Below are 21669 nucleotides of genomic sequence, written 5' to 3'. Positions count from 1 at the left end.
ATAATAACAAAATAATAACACTGAATTCTCACGTTGCGACTGAGGATCACACCTTTGAATTGTAAAGCTTCACAGAAAGAATCAAAAAATAAAAAGCTGAAAAGAAGTATAATAGATCCTTTTTTCATGAGCGATGCTGTGTTTCTTTGCATTGTCTGTTTTGTGTGTTTTATACCTTTTAAAGTTTGACTGGTGTGCCTGATTACATTTGCATTCCCTTTTTTTTTGCAGTGGTTTAATGGTGCTCAATTGAGGAGTTCAATGGGCCTTTTCTTCTCCAAAACAAAAATTACTGTCCATGGCAAGTGTCCTAGAAGTTAGTCAAGTAATAAAACCTACAACTTGACTCAGATATTTACGAAAAGGAAACTTTTTAGACATTTCTTACTCACTTTAACAAAAACAAAATGGGTCAATAGTCAATAGTGGCAAAATATATTCCTCCATGTTTCACAGATGGAAGCTGCAGCTTCCTGGAAACCAAAAAAAACAGCAAAATGTTACCAGGCTCTGGCTTATGAACTGTCCGTCCAACGCACCACGTCATTAGATCTCTGATACCCATATTAGGATGTATACTAACAGTGCTTGAGCTAAGACCCCCCACTTAATCCCATAGCGTTACGAATGATATTACCGAAATAGGCGCAGACTTGCATCAATATTCATCTCAGAGGAATATAGGTTTCAGCGTTGCATAATGAAATGTAACAATAGCTTTTGCCAAAATATGCAAATACCTTGTGTTTCCAGTTAGGATTATGCTATTCATATCCAGTATCTGGTATCTGCAGTATGCATAATGTACCAAACTCTGTCCTACAATATGTCCTTTGGGTATGATATGGGAGGAGGCCTTATGAATGTGAATGCAAATACAAAGGCTGCTGTAAAAACAAAGCAGGGTTTATGAGTGGAGGAAAATAAACCTCGCCTGGATACTGTCCTGAGAAGAATCCTCACACAGGCCCTGTTCAAACAGTGTCTTTACTGTGGGTGGGAAGCTGCTTTTAAGGTCACAATTGAGAAAATATTTAATATTTGGATGTTCCGTTCGGCACTTGACACCATAAAACACCGTACATCTGGTTTTCAGACAGATTAAGCAGAAAACACAAACTGATCCCTGGTCTTTGCAGAAAAATCTAAATCCTATCTCCAGCGTGAACTTGGCCAGAAAGGGGGAGAGAAAAGGAGTAATGAATAAGGGAAATCACAGCGAGGGCTGTTTAAGCTCACTACAGTAAAAGTTAATTAAACAAATATGGTCGCACTATAAACCAGTGGGATGTTTATTTGCACTGAGATGAAAAGCCATTTCCCATCCAGATCCCATCAACGTAACATTCAGTCTGTTGTGTTTGCAAGGAAGAACTTTGGACTAGAGTTTGGGAGAGGACACTTGACAAGTGCTTTCAAAGCAGCGTGAGCTTGAGAAACTTTGTCTCTTTGCAAACAATAAAGGACCTTGACAAAAAAAACAGTCCAAATATTTGCTTTTTAAATTTACATAAGCCTTTTTTTTTTAATGAAGAATAGGAACACTCAATGAGTAGCACTGAACAGAAACATCCCGCCTCCATTTGGCAGCACACTGAAATTTCCATTCTTATACACAGCTCCATTTGCACATTTACACCTGCTCTTTCATGCCGCCTCCATAATGTGAAAAGATTGCATACAAGAGTAGAAAAAAAGAGCGGCATGCTGAACAAGCCCACTGGACCCAGCGATTACCAGGTTCTGAACAGAAACCAGAGCGCCCCGAGTCCCTCCTCTGATCCAAGCGGCGTACACGCGGGACCAGCCGCTCGCTAATAGAGACATTTACACCTTAGTAAAAGTTGGCAGGTGTTACCCCGCCACTGTTGAGAGCAGACGCATGCCGGGCATCATTAGGCCCCGTGCCAAGCCTGCTTTGGATGCCAGCCGCACTCGCTCGTTCTGGTAGAAGGATGCGTCTGTTTATGTGTGTGTGTGTGTGTGTGTGTGTGTTGTAGCGGAGCAGGGATGAACGTGTCCTCTGTTGTAGTGGCAGGTTAAGGAGGCTCCTCACTGTGATGGAGAGGACTGACACTCTACATGCAACATGTGTCCGTCTGTTGATCTGAACATGGGGAAGAAGGAGCGAGGCTAAGGGGTAATAGCGTGTGCACAATTATGTGTGTTTTTAGAAAATTGTGCTCATTTTGTGTACAATTAATTCGCATTGAAACAAAAAGTGTTTTGCACAACACACAATACCTGCCTTGTTATCAATTATTAGATTTGCTTTCCCCAAAAGCTCTCCAGCAACAACAGCATGGTTAACATTATGATGGTTATTTTGCAGCACTTATTTAAGGTCAGGGGGAAGACTTTGGTCTTTAATGAAAAAGATAACACTCACTGCAGCAATATGTGAATGTAGACTGTGATGTTCAACAAAACGAAAGCGATTCTGTATTTGTTTTAGTCAAGTGTATTTTTTTTTGTCCAGGGAAGGCATACAGTCATTGACCATGAGCTCCTCTTTACTTTAGGACAGTCTGATCATCTGCTACTGAGGCTGAAGTACACTTACATTACATTTATCATCAAATCCTTTAGATTCAACCAAAGACTCACACCGACAGAGCATGAAAAGCTACTTTCGGATGCTCCCTAAGTAGGATCCCCTTCCTAATGCAACCCCCAAAGATTTTGTATCGAACCTGGGCCCGTATCCCTAAAGAATCTTTGTGCAAAAAGTGGCTCCTAGCGGCCAAATTCTAAGAAAATTCTCAGAGTCATGACGTTTTCTTAGAATTTCCCCTAAAAGTGACATGACAATCCCAGTTAATATAAAAGCTATTCCTTAAGATTCCTAGCGCTTAAAAGGGCTCCTAAGGCGAGATCTGCTAAGAGCAGGGAAGAGGACTTTTAGTGGCTTAGGAGTTCCCCTAAGCAGCTGCACAAAATGGCCAACAGAAGAGGCAGGAGAGATGTCCTGCAAACACTGGATGACAGGGAATTATTGAGACGCTACAGATTGGATCGTGCAGGAATCATGTTTGTGGTGGATCTCCTTAGAGATGCAATTACTTCACCAACTCGACGCCACAACGCTATTACACCGGAGACGAAAGTAATCACAACCCCGAGGTATTTGGCAACCGGGAAAATGCAACAATGCAGCAGTGATGACTTGGGTCTTCAATCACAGACATTGCTAAAAGCTGAGCCGTGTTACCCTCGTTAAGACCACACTGGACTTGTAACGTTGTGATTTCTACTTCATTAAGGACAGCCTCTTGAGATAGGCCATCTTGTTTTCAACGGGGTCCATATGGGAGTGAAAGTACAAAATATGCCAGCTAGGATATTAATATGAGCAAATAAAACACAAATCATTATTTGAACAGGGTGTAATGAGTTTAAGTTTTCACATATTTTAGATTCTACTGGCTATAACCCCTACAGCTTACTATTCATTTTCCAGATATTTTCTTGAATGTGAAATATTATTTACAATTACAGTCAGCATAAGATTAGAGTATATAATATGTTTATTGATTTGAGGGTACATCCTTTGCTCATTATCACCAAAAGCTCATTTCCATCAAACTTGTAGGATCAACCAATCACGGCTTTTGAAATGATGACTCATACCTAGCAACGGGGTCAACCACACCTCCTCACTGAGATAGGATTTTCCATCCATTCCTTGCTCAGAGTTCACTGAAAATGTTCTGGAATCACTTCTAAGCTAAAACTCCTGGCAAGGAATTTTTAGGTTAAGTTAGGAGCTCTCTGAGAGGATTCTCAGAATCTTTAGGGATACGGGCCCTGGTCCCTTGTAATTGCTTTCTCTTCTATAATCACTTTCTTTAATTTCATAATCTTTCATTGTCCAAGTCTAAGATCGAGAATAAAGAAGGCTCGGTTCTCCTTCATTTAGGATTTCATTTCAGGATTTGCGGTTTCTCATCCAGAGGTCTCTGCAGCCAGCGATCTCCAAATCATGTCTGCATTTCAGCCCCCCACTCTCTCTCTCACACACACACACACACACACACACACACACACACACACACACACACACACACACACACACACGTGTGCACACATACACACACGCATCCTTACTCTGAGTAATGAAGTGTTGGTGTTGCAGTCACCCTCCCCATTTACATAAGGAATCCATTACTGAAAGGTTTTGCAGCGAGGTTCAATAAATTCTCCGTCCACAGAGCAGAGGCCTCTCAGACAGAGCGAGAAATAACAGAGAGAGTTAAAATACGAAGACAGGAAGGAGAAAATAATGGCAGGGAGACAGACATGTCTCCTTTGCTCAGAGTGGGATGTAAATTGACTGCAAACAGAAAATCCATTAATAATGATAATCACAATAATAATTTAGAAGCAGGGGATACACACATTTAGCCAGGCAATCAGAAATCCATCTGTGGAGGTGTTAATATTGAAGAGATGCTGATGGCGCAGGAAAAAAAAGAAAGAACACCAGCGTTTGAATATGTAATGACAACCGGGAGGCCATAACAAACACTGCTTTTATGTAGAGAGTATTACTTATTAAAATTGCATCTTAAATATTTATCACTCTATAGATGGCCCCTGTCAGTGTTTCCTTATTTGTCTCCCTGAAGATTACTGTCTGAGGTGAGGGGAATGTATGAACTCCATTCGGATTATTACATACCCCTCCCTTCAGAAATGGCCTGATTAAAATCGACTGTCACAGTAGATTGTGATGAATTATGCAGACTTAAGCAGCGAAATGAAGCAAACGGCGGTAGTTCATTTAAAAATTTAATCTCAGATCTATTAGGAAGATGCTGAAGTGCTGGAGAGCACTGCATATTGATAAGGCATTGTTAACAGCAGCATGCAAAGTGTTGTTTTACAGGTGAGATGTTGTCACGTACAGATGTACTGGGGGTGGCTGTTATCGTCGCCTGTTTGTCTCTGTCAGCTGTTTGGTGCAAAGTTGTTGGAATTCACATCAGAGCAAGTTGCTGCAACGCATTATCATTCATCTCTGCATCTTTTTCATCAAGAGGTAAACAGAATGAATACCTGCTTTCAGCTAATGTTACAAAGAAGATGAGTCAACACTGTAAACAGGTATTCATAAAGGAAGAGCAATGATATATCTTTGTTACTCGCTGTAAATGAGATTAAGTATTCAAGAAACGCTTCAGCAAAGTGAACGAAATGGAACCGCTACCTTTAATTTCTTCTGTTCTCAGACCCGTACAACACTGTGTTTCCCTGTTCATGGCTGGACTCCTGGAACATCACCAAACTTTTAAAAATTCACCAAAAAAACATGTTTCACCCGTAGACTACATTCTTTATAACAAAAAAATAGGTAAATAAACTATTTGTTAAGGTCATACCAAGCAATACAGGTAATATCAGGTAACAAAACATCATCTGGCAATGTGGCTAAATGGATAAGAAATCTGACAGAAAATGACATCATGCACAGCCAGTTTACGGCTATCCTTACACCACAAAAGTCTGTTGTTTTTAAACTAAAGCTAGATTCATGATTTTTCCCCAAGTTTCTTAGTTTATCAGATGCTAAACACACATATAGGCACACAATTTTAATACATTTGCCTTTTATAATCTTAAATGTTTGTGGCTGCAGCAATTTAGCCGTATACAAACATAAAAGTGAGGACACTCTAACAGAGTAATATCACAAATTTTGACATTCAAGGACCGTGTTGAACTTGGCAACAAAACACAGCAGCACTGAACCCTCTTAGATACAATAAATTGAATTCTAAGAAGAAGCCGAGCTCCTTTATTTCACAGGCAAAGGCCTAGTTTTCAAAACTCTTTCTTTTTTTGGCCCCATTTCTCGGTTTTTGATCGGCTATAATACGATATACGACAGGGATGACTGCTCCTGCCTCTCTCCTCTCGCCGTCTCTGTCCCGTCTAAATAAAGGAACACAGAGGAAGAGGTTTTAATGAGATCAACACAGAGCGCCAGTTACATTGATAAGTAAATACTACAGCTTTAAATGCTTCTCGCACTCAATTGGCTCCCTGCTATTGTTGCTGAGGGTATGCCTCAGTGAACACTAAATTTTCACTGTCACACTTCAATAACCCTAATTGTCCAAAATAAATGAGCTAATTTCTGAAGTTCCATTTTCATATGCAGGAGATAAGGCAACTTTGCTGATTGATTGGATTCCTTTGTGTGTGTGTGTGTGTGTGTGTGTGTGCAAGCGTGCACATTTCAGAGCCTACGTGAGCATCTATGAGTGTGTGTATGTGTGAGAAACTGCAGCACTCATAATTTGAGTGAAGGCTTCTGTTTATTATGCCTCTGTTATTCACTGCAAGTATTTCTCTGACCCCTGCTGATATCCATCCGGCTTCCTCTCCCCCAGCAAGAAAGAGAGAAGGCAGAAAATAGATGGATGGAGTGAGAAAGAGTGTGAGGGGGAAAGTTGAGAGAGGGGTGAGAGGCAGAGAGAGAAAGAGAGAGCAAGTGAATGAAATAGTTTTTGTGTATGTGTGTATTCTGTGTGTGTGTGTCTAAGGGGTCCCTATGGATTCAGTGCTGGATCTCGCCTGATCATTTGCATTTTTTCATTTGAGTTGTTATTTGCAGCATTGCGTGCAGCACAAACCCCAAAGGGCCCTGCAGAGTAATTCAGTAAAAAGGCAGGTAAGATATAAATTAATCATAAGGTGTCTGAGCATTATTGCACCCACACGTGCGCAGACGTAAATAGACATATATAAACATATATGCATGACATAAGAATCCGCACACAGGCAGCCGCACATGCAAAAATGAAGAGGCACGCATACAGGCACATGCAGAATACACCCACACACACACACACGCACACACACACACACACACACACACACACACACACACACACATCACCGAGGACTCCGATTGAATCTGAAAGGAGACCAAGGTCGAGCGAGAAAGTTTTCAACTCCATCAAGCAGAATTACCGCAGTGGATGGAGGGGAGTAACTTTTAATGGACCAATGTTTTAATACAAAAACTTTCTCAATTTTCAACACGACTTGCATATAAATGTGATAATTCACTTTTCAGTAATGTATATTGGATTCATGACAAGGGAAGGAGTTACTTCTTTAGTTCTACTGCTGGAAGCCGAGAATGATTCAAGAATTGTTCTTTTTCCAGGGAGGAGTCTTTGGGGCAGAGATAACTCAGTAAGTCGAGTGTTCACCCCATGATTGGCAGGTCGGAGATTCAAATCCATTGAACGTCTGCCCTGAGGTACTCTTGAACAACGTACCGTCTCTGCATGCTGCTCCCCGGGCACAGCATTGGTGGTTGCCCGCTGACTCGCTGAGTGAATGGGTTAAATGCAGAAGACTAAATTCCTACAGGATTAATAAAGTATGCATTATCATTACATCTTCAATGATTTTAAAAAGCTGGAATTGGGTTTTCCTCTAATCCACACAGGGTCAGAAGTATACATACAGGCTCAAATAAATTTAGCACCAAAAGAAAGGAGATTTGTGTTTGTGATTATTCCTTTGTTGTAACAATGCTTCATGGCAAATACCTTGTATTCTTGGAGAACCTTTTTATTTAAATTGTGCCACATTTGTAAGGAAAATGCATTTGTGGGTTTCTGGTACTTCACGGGAGAACAATCAGGCGCCTTACTGGGGCTCTTTGGAGGAGTAAAGGTGAGGCTTTCAAACCTTAGAACACTGCAACAACACTGTCAAGCATGGTGCTGGGAGCATCATGGTCTGGAGTTGTTTTCCTGCCTGTGGTACTGGTACGTTCCACAAAGTGAATGGAATAATAAAGAAGGAGAATTACGTCAATCACCAGCTCAATGGACACAGTTTTTGTCCAGTGCTGTAATCTACTGGAACAACTTTAAAACTTGCTTCAAATAAAATTCATTGTTTAAACGTGATTAAATTTCTGAAAGCAAAGCTCCTGCCAGCCTGTTATACTGAGCAAACGGAGTACATTAACTGAGGCTGATTAACATGATCACCATCTATTCTAAGCTAGAATGTCTCCCACCAGCACTATGTTACGTTAGTGAGTCAGAAAGCTAACATTTACCTACTGCACGAGTTTTAACACCAGGTATTTATTTCAGTACTTGCTTTTCAAAATAAAACATTGAGCACATTCAAGTTTGGACCTGGACACAGTTCTTCGTGAACATTTTAGAGATCAAAGCTGTGATAATTTGATAATAACAGCCTGGCTTTTTCATGGTCCCCATGGTATACATTTGTAGTTTGTGGTGTTACTTTAATCCCCTCCCCTGTCTGTTCCTATTTTATAATAAAATCACCTACCTGCATTCACTTGGTTTCTCCTGTTTCTACCTGTGTCTCACATCCCAGCCATCGGGTCCTTTCTTTTCCTCTGTCTTCCTCTTATTGTTTTCTCTGCTGATTGTGCTCCTGTGTTTTTTATCTTTGTTTTTCTGAACACTTAGATGGCACACTTGTTCTTGGAGGCGACCTCAACCTTGGACTAAATGAAGACATGGATAAGCTCAATACAGCGGGAACTCAGCGTAATTGGCAGTCCATAAATATAATCAAACAGTATATGAGCGACTTTGGTCTTTGCGATGCATGGCGCTCCCTTCACCCCACCAGTAAGGAATATACTTTTTTCTCACATGTCCATCACTCCTACTCTCGTCTGGATTATTTTTTGGTCAGCAGCTCACTGCTGAACAACATTTCAGACACTGAGATTCACCCTATAACTGTCAGCGATCATGGTCCTGTATCTTTAACACTAATGCACAAGAATAATACTACGCCAAAAAAAACTGGAGATTTAATATATCACTACTTAAAGATGAAGACTTTATTAAATATTTTAAAAAAGAGTGGACTTCATATTTGGACTATAATGACACTCCCGAAACATCAGCTTCTGTTCTATGGGAAGCAGGGAAAGCTGTGATGAGAGGTAAAATAATTTCTTTCTCATCACATAAAAAGAAAAAAGAAAACAAAAATATTCAGGAATTAGAAAAAAACATCAAATCACTAGAAGAAGCCTACACGTCCCACCAAGATCAGGAAACATTGAACAAAATACGCAAAACCAAACTAGAATTAAATGAGATAATTGATAAAAAAAACAAAATTCTTAGTACAAAGACTACGCCTACAAAATTATGAACATGGTAATAAATCCGGTCAATTTCTAGCAAACCAGCTAAAAATAAATAAAGAAAAAACAACTATATGTGCTGTTCAGATTCATCTGGGAACACAATATATGACCCGATACAAATAAACAACATTTTCAGGGATTTCTATAAAACGTTGTATTCACCACAAATAAACCCATCTAAAAAAGAAATTGATCAGTTTTTGGACAACATAACTCTTCCAAAATTATTGGACACTCAAGCAATGGCACTGGATTCACCACTGACACCAGGTGAACTCCAGGAAGCCCTGATAAGTATGCCCAGTAATAAGGCTCCAGGTCCAGACGGCTTTCCTGCAGAATTCTACAAAGAATTCTGGTCGATTCTAGCACCAGTTTTCTACAGAACGTTGTTGGAAATTAAAGAAAAGGGCAGACTTCCATCAAATATGAATTCTGCAAACATTAATCTCCTGCTAAAACCAGGCAAAGACCCTGTATATCCCTCAAGCTATCGTCCAATATCCCTTATAAACGTAGACCTTAAAATAATCTGCAAAGCTCTCTCAAAGAGACTGGAGAAAATAACCCCCCTCTTAATTCATCCTGACCAAACTGGTTTCATAAAAGGTAGGCACTCATCAACAAATACACGTAGATTACTTAATTTGATAGACTAGGCTACTCATACAGTGAAAACCTAGAAACTACAATATTCTCTTTAGATGCAGAAAAAGCATTTGACAGAGTTAACTGGAAATTTCTATTTGCAACTTTACACAAATTTGGTTTTGGATCCTCTTTCATAAACTGGTTAAAAATATTATATAACTCCCCAACAGCTTGTGTCAGAACAAATGACCAGACATCCTCCAGCTTCTGTCTCTTGAGGGGCACCAGGCAGGGATGCCCACTCTCCCCTTCACTGTTTGCAATTTTTATTGACCCACTAGCAGCAGCAATTAGACAGAATTCAGTAATTAAGGGCATAAAATGCAAGAACGTGGAACATAAAATCAGCCTTTATGCGGATGATGTGTTACTCTTTCTCCAAAATTCACAAACCAATATCTCTGGGGTGATTGAATTGATAAACTCTTTTGCAAGGATATCAGATTACTCAATTAACTGGTCAAAATCTACAGTTCTACCGATTAATTGTTCCCTCCATAATTCCTCTTCTACACCACTGCAATCGGGAAATATAAAATATTTAGGTATTAATGTTTCTCCCAAGCTTGCAGATCTAACTAAATTAAACCATATCCCACTTTTAAAGAAGGTAGAAGATGATCTGGCTAGGTGGAAATGTCTACCCATATCACTCATGGGAAGGGTTGCCGCTATAAAAATGATGGTCTTACCAAAAATAAATTATTTATTCTCAATGATCCCAACTAAACCGCCACAAGATTGGTTCAGATCTCTAGATTCATGTATGTCCAAATTCCTTTGGAAAAATAAACCCCCACGTATAAGCTTAAAAACACTACAAAAGACCAAGGATAGAGGAGGATTAGAACTACCTAACTTTCAGCACTACCTCTTAGCCAACAGGCTTCAGTTTATCTCTATGAGAAGTTCCAGTCTGGTTTTAGAGCTCGGCATAGCACAGAAACCGCCCTACTGAGAGTTTTTAATGATTTGCTTTTAACTGTTGACTCTGGTTGTGCTGCTGTCTTAGTAACCTTGGACCTGACAGCAGCCTTCGACACTGTAGATCACAACATACTGCTAGCCCGCCTTCAACATTGTGTCGGTTTAAAGGGCACTGTCTTAAAGTTTTTCCAGTCCTATTTGAATAATAGGAGTTTTTCTGTTCACCTTGGTGAACTGTCATCTCCCAGAGCTCCTTTAACCTGTGGCGTACCTCAGGGGTCCATACTAGGCCCCCTGTTGTTTATTCTGTACTTGCTCCCTCTGGGCGATGTGCTCCGTAAACATAATGTGTCCTTCCACATCTTTGCCGATGATATTCAGATCTACCTCCCTCTGAGGTTGAACTGCAATGTTTCTTTGCAGCCGCTACTCTCCTGCTTGTCTGAAATTAAGACTTGGATGACTCTTAACTTCTTACACCTTAATGAAAGCAAAACTGAAGTCATTGTGTTTGGGCTTCCTAAAGATCCCAACTTCTCTCTTGACTTTTTGGGACCCCTAACCTCCGATTGCACTTCTTCCATTAAGAGTCTTGGAGTTATTTTTGACAATGCTTTTAAACTTGATAAACAAATCAGCTCTGTAGTTAAGGGATCTTTTTATCATTTACGGATTTTAGCCTTTGCAGGAACGATCTAGAAAGAGTGGTCCATGCTTTTATTACTTCACGGCTGGACTACTGTAATTCCCTCTATGCTGGCCTAGATCGTTCCTGTCTACATCGCCTTCAACTGGTGCAGAACGCTGCCGCTCGCCTGTTGACCGGTTCAAAAAAAAGAGACCACATCACTCCGGTTCTCTGCTCTCTCCACTGGCTCCCAGTTGCTTTTAGGATTGATTTTAAAATCTTACTGCTGGCTTTTAAGGTTTTAAATGGCACTGCACCTTCTTACCTGTCAGAACTCCTTAGTACTTATCGCCCCAGGAGATCTTTGAGGTCAGCCGATCTGATGCTTTTAGATGTTCCCAGGTATAAATTAAAGACAAAGGGAGAGAGGGCGTTTGCTGTGGCTGCACCCAGACTGTGGAACAGTTTACCTCCTCACGTCAGATTCTCCAAAAGCCTAGAAACTTTTACAACTGCTCTTAAAACTCACCTCTTTTCATTGGCTTTTAGAAAGGTTTAATTTATTTGTTTATTTATTTTTTATTTTGATCAGCGAGGTGTTTTACGAAATTGTGTTCTATTGTATTTTTATCTGTATTTACTGTACAGCACTTTGGTCAGCCTTGGTTGTTTTTAAATGTGCTCTATAAATAAACTTGACTTGACTATCTCAGGATGGCTAAAACATACCCTCTTAGATGAACCTTGGCTAGATGTAGAACAAGCACTTTGCAATAATCTAGAGATCTCAGACCTACCATTTATCAGCTCAAACATCCAACGACATGAATGCTTTAAAAGCATCAACATCAGCTCTTCTCTGACAGCATGGTGGGAGTTTCTAAAATTGACGGCGTCTTCATTAATCCCATGCAAACGTACACCTATCTGGAACAACCCTGACATATTACAAAACAATAATATGATAAACTTTTCAGATTGGAGTGGTAAAGGAATCAAATATTTAGAACATATACTAGAAGGAACAGAATTTATTTCATTTGACGGACTAGTTACACAATATGGGATCAACAAGAAAAGATTTTTAGAATATCAACAAATTAAATCCATAGTAAAAAAAAGAAATTTAAACCGGGTCAAGTTGAACTGCAAACACCACCAAGTGTGGTTCAATTTCTTACTCTTAAAACCCCCAAATTACTATCCAAAATATACAGAATGCTTTCTAAAACAGATGAATCAATATCACTTCCTATTGCAAAATGGGAAGCGGATTTATCAGTTAACTTAGACCTAAACTTCTGGTCTCAGATTTGCATAAAAACCTTTCATCTAATTAGAAATCCCAGTCTTCAATTAATTCAATACAAAATATTACATAGAGTGCACTATACAGGTCATCGGATGTTCAAGATGGGCTTTACGTCCACCAACAACTGCTCACACTGCCAAACTGTTACGTCCCCCCCCCCACCACCACGGCGGGGGCAAAGGCAGGCAGGGGACAGCAACACTGGACAACCACAATCAATGAAGGAGGAAGACCACAGAGCAGTTAGGTATCAGGCAGAATTTAATGGTTGGACAGTCAATCTTAACAACAGAGAAGAGGTGGGGAGGGAGGAGGACTGGGCGGTTGATCCAAATCAAAGAAAGTAATAAAACAAAAAGAGGTCGGTAGCTTCCAGGGCCTAGCCTAACTGAAAGAAAAGTGCAAAACAAAAGGCCTAACTAGCTACTCGATAAAAGTCAGTGAAAACATACAACATTCCTGGCATCAACCGCATAACCTAGTGTGACTAACAGAGTAAAATCTACAACCAATGTATAGGGTACCCCGGCTTACATGTCCAGCCTCCCACCACACACAACATAAAGAAGCCTGTTCGCAAATGTTTGTCAAAGCAGAAGCCAGCAGCCCCAGCTGGCCAGGGAGCGGCTCATTTGTAGTGTTCCTTGGAGTGTGATTGGCCAACTGAGCCCAGACCAGCCAATAGACACCTGCCAATCAACTTCGAACTGGCCAATCAGAGGAGGCCTGACGCCTGAAAGATAAACAGAACACAAAACAGAGCACAAAAGCAAAGCCACACCCCTTGGCACGTAACACCCCCACCCTTCAAAAACCAAACTCAGGGTTTGGTGACCTCTCTAAACAGCACGGGAGAGTGCGTCTGCTACAATGTTTTCTGAACCTTTTTTGTGATGGATATTGAGGGTATAATTCTGAATAATCAGTGACCAACGCATAAGCCGCTGGTTGTGATTATACATCTTGGAGAGGAAAACTAAAGGGTTGTGATCTGTGAATACTTGGACTGACCTCTGACCTGACTCTGTATAGACTTCAAAATGTTGCAAGGCCCACAACAAAGCAAGGGTCTCCTTTTCAATGGTAGAATACCTGAGCTGGTGTTTGTCAAACTTCCGAGAGAAATAACTTACAGGATGGTCAATGCCCTGGGTATCCTCCTGGAGAAGCACCGCTCCCGACCCAACTGCGCTGGCATCTATTTCCAGTTTGAATGGTAAAGAGAAGTTAGGAGCAGACAAAACAGGGGTGCAACAAAGTAAGCCCTTAAGGCTTTCGAAAGCCTGCTGGCAACTCTCAGACCAAATAAACGGCTTTGAGGGGCTGGTTAAGTCAGTGAGGGGGGCAGCAACAGAAGAGAAATTCTTACAAAATCGTCGGTAATATCCTGTCATCCAGCTCTGTTCTAGGATGCCCTCTGGACCCAGTGGAGGTGGTGAGTGACAGGAGAATGGCGGCTAAGCTGTCATCCCTGTTGGACAACATCTCCCACCCCATGCAGCAGACTGTGACAGCACTGAGCAGCTCCTTCAGTGGGAGACTGCGGCACCCACGGTGTGGGACGGAGAGATTTCGCAGGTCTTTCCTCCCCACTGCTGTCAGACTCCATAATAAAGACTTTAACTGATCAAGCACACACATCCATACATGTGCAATAATACTAAGTGCAATAATCCTTTCTGGCATCGTTGTATTTTTACTCAGTTGTATATAGCATTCGTATTCTATTTTTATCTTATTGTATATTTTTATTCTATTTTATTCTACTGTATATAGTATATTATTTTATTCTATTCTGTACAGCTGTGTACTGTATTTATTCTTATTGTATTCTAATTTTTGCGTCATAACTTTTGCACTGTCCACTTCCTGCTGTGACAAAACAAATTTCCCACGTGTGGGACTAATAAAGGTTATCTTATCTTATCTTATCTTATCTTATCTTATCCCAAGGAACCGCCGCAGTTCTCTCCTGGTGGTTGGTTGGGGGAACTCCCTAATCGCAGTGACTTTGGCATCTGCAGGGCGCACTTTTCCTAGACCAACTTGCTGGCCAAGGTAGAGGACACTGCCTCTAGCAAAATCACATTTGGCAAGGTTCAAAGTGAGAGATGCATTTTCTAGGCTAATGAAGACTTCTTTCAATGTAGCCATGTGGGTTGACCAGTCACTGCTATACACAACGATGTCATCCAAGTAGGCTCTGCAGTTGGGGATGTTTCCCAACACTTTATTAACCAGTCTCTGAAATGTTGCAGGGGCATTGCACATGCCAAAAGGCATAACCGTATACTGCAGAAAGTGGTCAGGAGTGACAAAAGCTGAAATGTCAGATGCTTGCTGTGTCAAAGGCACTTGCCAATACCCTTTTAACATATCGAGTTTAGTGATGTATTTTGCAGGCCCGATTTCATCAATGCAGTCATCGATAAGAGGTAAGGGATGTGCATCCGGTACAGTGACAGAGTTCACCTTTCGGAAGTCAGTACAGAATCTTGGGCTTCCATCTTTTTTTGTGTCTAAGAGACATGGTGAACTCCAAGAGCTGGAGCTTGGCACTGCAAATCCATTCTGAAGAAGATACTCAACTTCCTGTTTTATGATCTCCCTCTTTGCAGGACTAACCCGATAAGCGCGCTGTTTGATTGGTGTAGGGTTAGTCAGCACCACATCATGTTTTATGACAGAGGTTTGAGACGGGATATCACTGAACAGAGATGGGAATCTCGATATGAGTGTTATAATATCATTACTCTGTTCAGCAGGAAGGTGGGACAGGTATTGTGTTAGGGTCGACAATATCACAGAATTACCTAGTCGAGCACTTTGAGGCTCAGCACCCCGTAACACCAACCCATCTTCATCTGGAGTAATCTCCACCTTGGTCACCGAAGCCATCGGAAACGTAGCCACAGATGGCACAGCTGAAGGTTCACGAGAGTTGTACAGCTTCATCATGTTGACATGACACACCCGAGTGGGACGTCTGCGATCTGGGGTCTGAATAATGTAGTTAGTCTTGCTGAGTTTTCTCTCTACAACATAAGGACCAGAGAACCTAACGGAGAGAGAGGAGCCGGGCACCGGAAGGAGAAGGAGCACTCTGTCACCTGGCAGAAATGAACGGTCAACAGCCCGCTGATCAAAGTGTCTCTTCATTTTCGCTTGTGATGTGGCTAATACCTTCCTGGTTAAGGAATAAGCCCTCTCCAACCTGTCATTCAGTGTCTTGACGTACTCTGGAAGGCTTTTGGCGTTGTCAACCGGTGTAGCTAGCCTTTCTTTAAAAACCTTCAAAGGACCCCTCATCTCACGCCCAAACACAAGTTCACTGGGACTAAATCCCAGAGATTCTTGGGTTGCTTCCCGACAGGCAAATAAAACAAGTGGAACACTTTCATCCCAGTCCCGTTGGGAACTATAACAGTGTTTCCTTAACATAGACTTCAAAGTCTGATGAAACCTCTCTAGTGCCCCCTGACTTTCAGGATGGTAAGAACTCGAGGTTATGTGTTCAATGCCTAATGTTTTCAGGGCTTGGGCAAACACTCTAGACTTAAAGTTAGTGCCTTGGTCTGTTTGCACAACCTTAGGCAGACCAAAGGTTGAAAAGAATCTCAACAGTGCTTTGACAACAATCTGAGCTGTTATTCTCCGTAGTGGGATTGCCTCGGGAAACCTGGTTGAAACGCACATGACAGTCAAAAGAAACTGGTTTCCAGTTTTAGCTTTAGGTAGAGGCCCCACACAGTCAACAATCACTTTTTGAAATGGCTCCTCTACTACTGGGATAGGACAGAGAGGAGCTGGGGGGATTACTTGGTTTGGCTTGCCGGTCATTTGGCATACATGGCAAGTACGGCAGTATTGAACAACATCAGATTTCAGTCCGGGCCAGAAGAAATGTTTCAGAATTCTGGTGTATGTTTTATTAATCCCCAAATGTCCTGACCATGGATGGTCATGTGCTAAGGACAGTACCTGGGTACGATAAGCAGTAGGTACAACCACTTGATAAACTGCAGACCAGTCTGCGTCTTCCGAGACCTCACTTGTCCATCTGCGCATCAGAAGACCTTCGTCAGAGAAGTAAGCCACCTTTTTCCTTTTGGCATCCTGTTGACTGAGAGTGGAGGAATGACACTTGGACAGGGTTACATCATTTTTCTGTGCAATAATGAACTCCTCTCGGGAGACTGGCAAATCCAGAACTGGTTGTGTTTTGTCAGCAGGTGGAACTGTGGCCTGAACCTTAGATCCAGAGGTAAAGTTAATCACGTCACCAACGGGATCTGACCTCATGAAGGAATCGGCCAAGTCAGGACCATACTTTGTCTGGGCCCTCGTAACTACACAAGCTGGAAAAATGGCAGGCTGGTCTTGGGCTGGGTCAGAATCCCGGCTCAGCTCGGGTCTGTCTAACACCTCAGGAATGGGTGTGACCTTGCCTCCAGCAAGGTCATTACCTAGGATGAAGTCAATGCCTGGTATGGGCAACGCAGAACGAATAGCCACTTTAACAACTCCGCTGACTAATGTTGACTGAATGTGAATAGTGTGCAAAGGGGCAGATACAAATCCGAGTTCTACTCCCTGGACAATAACACTGGACTGGCAAAACGACGACTCAGAAAACGGTAAGACGTTTTCTCTAATGATGGACTGAGAGGCCCCTGTATCTCTCAGTATTTTTACTGGTTGTTGATCTTTTGGATTCCCAGTCAGCGAAACCACTCCCTCTAGAATGAATGGTTTGAAACAGGGGTCAGGGTGGTTAGTGTTCGGTTGAAATGCCCTCCCGTTCTCTGTGGCTTTAATCAGTCCCACCCCTTTTGGCTGTGAGGATAGTTGCTGTTTACGCTTTAATGCCTGACATTCTGCAATGAGATGACCCCTCTTGTGGCAATAAAAGCATTCACGCTCACCGTGGGGAGGCGAGGGCACCCTCACTGGCCTCGCAGCAGAGCAACTAGACTCAAGCCGTGCTGAGCGCAAGGTTGTGGGCCTATCTGGATGGGAAACAGGGGTAAAAACATTCTTATGAGTTAACACAAACTCATCGGCCAACACAGCTGCTTTGGACATTGACGTCACCTTCTGTTCATTTAAGAACATTATGAGCCTCTCAGGTAATGAATTTTTAAAATCCTCCAGTAACATTAACTCACGCAGCGACTCATACTCATCCCCAACTCCGTTAGCAGAGCACCATTTATCAAAAAGAGCCCCTTTCTCATGTGCAAACTCCACATATGTTTGACTGCTGGACTTCTTATGGTTCCTAAATTTCTGCCTGTAGGCTTCAGGTACCAGTTCGTAGGCACGTACAATTGTTTCCTTCACCACGTCGTATTTCATGCTTTGCTCTAGCGAAAGTGACGCTACTACCTCCTGAGCTTTGCCCACTAATTTACACTGAACTAATATGGGCCACATGTCTCTTGGCCATTTCAGAGCAGTAGCCACCTTTTCAAAAGCGTTGAAGTACGAATCTACCTCAGTCTCACGAAAGGTAGGTACTAGGGCAATATGTTTGCTAACGTTAAAACTTTCCGGGGAGACTTTCGGGATTTCTTTAGTGGCATCTGTTTTCTGTCCTGATGACACCCTCAGTGCTTCTACTTCAAGCTGCTTTAACCTGACTTCTTTTTCAGCTTCTATCTCCAGCCTACGGACCTCCAGCCGGAGATCATAATCTGCTTTACGCACCTTATCCTTCTCTTGTGCCTCTAACTGTAAACGCAGTAAGCGAACCTTAAGCTTTGCATCACTGCTAGACGTTTGGGATTCTGGAGTGAAAGGCTTAAAGCGAGGCAGAGTTTGGGGAGCTGCATCCGAGTTAACTTGGGCACCCGGAGGTGTAGCAGGCAGCGCTTGCTCATCAGTTCTCTCTGGAGAAGCTGGATCAGCAGAGGCTCCAGGGGGAGCTAAAGGGTCCTGAGAAGGCACCCCAGCTGTAACAGGGCTGATTAAAATACCCAACTCGATTAATCCCGCCAACAAAGCCTGCTTAATCTCCTTCTTCACTCCATACTTTGGTACAGAAAGGTTATACTGGGCAACAACACTCAACAGGTCGTCTTTGCGACATAAGTCAACTTTGTCAATGCTAGGCTGACTAACAAAATCAAGCAGGTCAAAACTCATCTCCGGCTGATACTATGAAACGTAGACACCCTAAAATCACGGCACCCTCCTCATTAATATAGGTTGTCCACCGCACAGTGGCGTGTCTAGAAAATTTTTGTTGGGGGGGCCAGGTAGGGGCACAGATTTGGAGAAGGGTGGCAGATGTAATTGGCAGATAAAGTTTAAAAAATTCTACCAACCGTTAATCAAAGGAGCTTGCAAGCTCCTTTGACTACGATGACCTGGATGACTGAGAACCTTCACAGACCTACCAACCGTTAACCATAATTCAATAACCCTATAAACCTAATAACCGAATGCGCTTTTAACTCTTATTCGAATGAGATTTTAACCACTATGGTGCAAAGTTTTTAGATACTGTGTTGATAAAGTACAAGAGATACAATCAGTGCTTTGTCAGTGTTTACTCAGTATTCAAGGACAGCAATATTTGCATAGTATTTTTACTGACATATAGTGCACATATGTTTTGGGCAAAAACATTTTTGAATATTAAAATACGAACATTTGTAACAAACAATTGACAAATTAGCCAATTCCAATGTAAAACTTTATCTGCCTGTTAAAAAAAAGAAGATAATCTTCTCACAAACTGGTGATTTTGAAACAGGAAAAAAGTGGGGAAACAACTGAAAAGACTAACATTTGAATGAAACCTGAAAGCAAGTAAATACTTTCTATGCTGCCTTATGGTAAACTTTGGTAATATTGATCAAGAACAACACTGGCTGATGATGAAATACAGTCAGCTGGCATGGTGACACTGCCAGTATTAACCTGCAGGGCTGGACTGGGACAGAAAATCGGGCATTTTGACTACAGACCGGCCCACCAGGTATTAAAGCCATAAAGCCTTTGAATGAAAACAAATGCTGTTGTGACAGTCCCATATGGAAAAGAAATAGTAAAAACTTACATGATTTACTCATGAAAGTGGCCACTTTCTTATTACTTTCATATGTTGTTTTAGTATCCAAAACATACAAGATTCATTATATAATCTTTCAAGGGATCTTATATCTGTTTTTACTCTTGTATGCTTTTCATACAAGTTTCACACAAGACAGATACAAACTTTATAAAATTTATATATATCTTTTCCATATGTACACCGTCTTGTTGGTATATGTATGATTTCTATACATTTTACATCAGATAAAAACTTTGGTTGTAAGATTTAGATAATTATTTAATAAAAGCTAGACATTTTAAATGAGAATAAGAAAGAAAGGTATTTCTTTGTGCCCCCCTTTTGCCTGTTAATGCCCTACCTGCCCCCCTGGCAAAACTTTCCTAGACCCGCCCCTGCACAGTTACCAGCTGTCAGCTACATAAAAAAGGATCCTGGTGTTATTTGTCTCTCAGAAACAGTTCATAACTTCCCTTCAACTCATCCATGTCACCTAAAAGGTAAACCTGTTTCTCCATCATCTGTTCAGCTCTGATGATTCAGTAAGGACATCTCCTGGTTTCATCTTCATGTTTCCCTCTCACCACATAACCAAACCGACATCATGACCAGCAGGTTTACAGCTGTGGCTCCAGCCAACATCAGCTGATACTAGAAATTAATATTAAATAAATTCTAACAAAAGCTGATCAAGCTTAAACGTGCTGCTGTTGTTTAGCGCGACATCTGCTGGTTTCCTTTCTGGCGCAAAGTGGGCGATAAATAAACAAGAGAAAAAAGCCGATCAGCTGATCATTGATCAGTTTCATGATTGAAGTAGCAACAGGAGAGGGAGGGGGGAGAATGAGAGAAGTTCACTATCAGTAACATCATAGCACCCACCCAGCTGTATAAAAACTCCGTCAAGCTGGCTAGAACGCAGTACGAGTTATTGTAACTGACAGTAAAAAGTCAGCACAACAAAAATAAACTCCACCTAAACTTGGTTTATATCTGACCCAGATAGACTGCAGGTCATAACTTCTTACCTGAAGTTCAGTTCACCTGACACTCGGACTGGTGGCCGCCTCGGGGCTCTCCTCCTGCCTCCCCTTCCCTCATCCACCTGCTGGCCTCTGTGGAAGCCCCGCCATAGCCACCACCAAACAACTGAGTTATTTTTACACATCGACCTGCATCTGGCCAATCCACCACCTCTCATTGTTCATGCCATTACAAAAAAAAATAAAAAATAAGTCACCGGGCATATGCCCGGTATGCCCGATGGCCAGTCCAGCTATGTTAACCTGCAACCAAATCTGCAGCTCCATACAGCAATGTTACGACTTAGATTATCTTATAACTCATAACTCTTATGTTAGCTGCCCTCAGTAGCATACTGTCTGAAATATTCGACGGCTGCAATAATTCTTTAAGTGTAATTTTTTCCTTGGTATTCTAATTTCACCGAAGTTTACTAAACTCAACAAACTTAATATTACTTACCGGGACATTTATTCTGTCCTCATTTTCTTTCACCGAAAAATTGTTTCGTGCAGTGCCGTCTTTCGTGCTTGGCTCTCCTACCTTTGCTAACTTGATGCACATAGCGCAGAAGCCAATGCTGCATTCACTTACACTCGGATATCTGAGCTTCACCGTGAAAACATAATCGTACATTTGATATTTGATTGAATTTTATTGTTTTGCCTTTGGGGTGGCACCTGGGGTGGCCAGTCTGGTTGGGGGGGTGGCCTGTGCCCCCCCAGGCCACCCCGCTGGACACGCCACTGCCACCGCATACAACGATCCCGGACGAGCTCCTACTTGTGTTACGTCCCCCCCCCACCACGGCGGGGGCAAAGGCAGGCAGGGGACAGCAACACTGGACAACCACAATCAATGAAGGAGGAAGACCACAGAGTAGTTAGGTATCAGGC

At 41.9% G+C, this 21669-nt stretch overlaps 1 long non-coding RNA gene across 1 annotated transcript; it reads right to left on the bottom strand.

Moving 5' to 3' along the window:
• Positions 1–12769: 12769 nt before the first annotated feature.
• LOC143421033 (uncharacterized) lies at positions 12770–21465 on the bottom strand. Its single transcript, XR_013100756.1, has 4 exons — positions 21236–21465; positions 20779–20865; positions 17616–17699; positions 12770–13888 (listed from the first exon to the last, which is right to left on the bottom strand). It is a non-coding gene; the product is annotated as an uncharacterized LOC143421033 (long non-coding RNA).
• Between the last annotated feature and the right edge of the window lie 204 nt (positions 21466–21669).

This window comes from Maylandia zebra, linkage group LG11 (genome assembly GCF_041146795.1).
Source record: "Maylandia zebra isolate NMK-2024a linkage group LG11, Mzebra_GT3a, whole genome shotgun sequence".
Classification (NCBI taxonomy): domain Eukaryota; kingdom Metazoa; phylum Chordata; class Actinopteri; order Cichliformes; family Cichlidae; genus Maylandia; species Maylandia zebra.
The sequence above is the reverse complement of the archived record's forward strand: the minus strand, read 5'-3'. Positions and strand labels throughout refer to the sequence as shown.